Raw genomic sequence first — 2,251 nt, forward strand, 5'->3', positions numbered from 1 at the left:
CACCTATGCTTATTTCATATATTAGGCTTATAAATATTCGGTGCCAGGAAAATTATAGTAAGCAAGAGACAGGCTGACTACATGAAAAATCAATTTGACACCTTAAACAAAAGGGCCATTATAAAATGCGATGTCGCTCCACTAAAAAGCTTTGATTATTCTGCACATTTGTGAGCAGTCCGGCATAAGCGCGTGAATAGTAGACTGCAGCAGGAGGGCTGTTAAGTGCATGCAATGAAGTTAAGCATGTTTTGTACATTTTTACATTTACACCTTTTACATTTGCAAATTATTGATCCTTTTCAATATTCAGGAAGACGCCAATGGTATACAAAAGAAAGTATAAAGTATACAAAAGAAAGCCGGAACTCTTGGTTTGGCAAAAAGATCGCGGTGGATGTCCGGCGAACTGTTTTCACTGACATTTGAACACATTGTGAGGCATGCAAAGTGGTCGAAGGAAGCATCCGTTCTTCTAATTCTTGACAATAATGAAAGCCTTGTCAGCATGAGCACCATCAACAAAGCCAAGGAGAGTGGCGCAATTCTGCTGACCGTCTCCCCACACTGTAGCCACCACCTGCAGCCACTTGATGTGTCCGTGTGTGGAGCATTGAAATCTCGATGCACCGCTGCTTGCAAAAGGTTGGCTCATAAATAACCCAGGGAAGGTCATTCTTTGCTACAATGTTGGAGAACTAGTGGGATCCGCCTACGTAATAAAGGTGAAACAAAAGAACATAATTTCGGTCTTTCAGAAAACGGGCATTTGACCTTTCAATAGGGAACCGTTCACTTCGGATGACTACTTCATGTCATCAGTAACTGACTGACATGTAATATCCCCAAGTGGACAGGTGTCCCGGCAGACAGCAGCTGTCATCAGTGAAACAAACAGCTTAAGCCTTCTGGCAAATGTTTGGAACTCTCAAGCAAACACCGACGGAGCTCGAAGCATCCCTATACATGCCTTAACGCCTACTGTCGATAAAGCAGCCTCGATGTCAAGGACATCGCCAAGCCGAATAATTCCATGCGATCTCAGGCCCTGCCCTAAGGCTGCACTCCGTAAGAAAGGCCAAAAAGGAATAAAGAAAGGTAGGGCAAAAGTCCTTAAGTATACACCAGAGAAACATGTGTTTGAACAAGAAGCGGCAGAAAGGTTTTCACGACAGGTAGTGGCGGCAGTCCAGACTGCCGCCATTACCGTTCAAAAAAGAAACGGTGACTTCCGAAGGATTTCAGTTCTTCAAGTGAACAAGAGACTGTTGCCGTTGCATTCGATGATTCTGACAGAGACATGTCAGATTTCAATAATGAGAGGCAGGACATTTCTAAGGCCGATTGGCCGAATGAAGCTGTTGGAGTGGCAAAGCGTGACCTTGTATTTGTCACGTGTAGTGAAAGAAAATCTGACGTCTATTACACAGGTAAATTCGAGAGCAATGACAACATTCGCGTGTTTGTCTACTTTCTACGAAAGAAAAAGAGCTCAAAATTTTACTTTCCTCCACATAAACGTACAGGGACTGTACCAGTCGTGGACATCGTGATGAAGCTGCCAGCTCCAAAAACTATCGGGGGAACAAAGCGTCTGCAATCTTGCATAAAGTTTGATGTGGACCTATCGGCTTACGATGTTCACTGAAGACGTTGGAACCAGTGCATTGCAAATGTCCCATTCCTCCCAAACTATGTCCCACTCCAGCCAAGGGGAGGGGTGGAATGGGCCAGATTTTAGCTGTTAGAAACTATTTTTTTAAAGCTGCGCCAGAATTGGTAGGAACCAGTGCTCCTCAGAATGTGTGCAGCATGTTTCCATTGTACTATTATCCATCGAAGATCTGGTTGCGTTCAAAATAAAGAAAACTAAAAATACATTTGTGAAAAGTGTCCCTTTCATCTCAACTCTCCCCTATATAGCTACAATGAAAAATCATGCCGATCCCAGACATTGTGGCAGTCATTGTTAGCGAAGTTTTCTGCACTGTTAGCTTTTTTTTCGGTGATTAGGGGTGGTGCTTACGGCGAATATTTCATTTATTCGGCGTTTTGTGCAACACTGGAGTGCTTAGTGCGTGCGAAACGCTTGTGTGTATTACTGTGGTTTGTTTGCGTAGTGCACACAACACAAAGCGAGACGTGTTTGCTTTAGGTGTCACTGCGCGCCGTTATTGATAACATCTGAGAATTTTAGCGTTGTAATTACCATAATCGGTACACTGCATCGTGGCAGAAGTGCTAAACTGTA

At 43.6% G+C, this 2,251-nt stretch overlaps 1 pseudogene; it reads left to right on the plus strand.

The window, feature by feature from the left end:
• Positions 1–397: 397 nt before the first annotated feature.
• On the plus strand, positions 398–1,648 carry LOC140218533 (uncharacterized; annotated as a pseudogene).
• Positions 1,649–2,251: the final 603 nt, after the last annotated feature.

This window comes from Dermacentor andersoni, chromosome 5 (genome assembly GCF_023375885.2).
Source record: "Dermacentor andersoni chromosome 5, qqDerAnde1_hic_scaffold, whole genome shotgun sequence".
NCBI classification, from domain to species: domain Eukaryota; kingdom Metazoa; phylum Arthropoda; class Arachnida; order Ixodida; family Ixodidae; genus Dermacentor; species Dermacentor andersoni.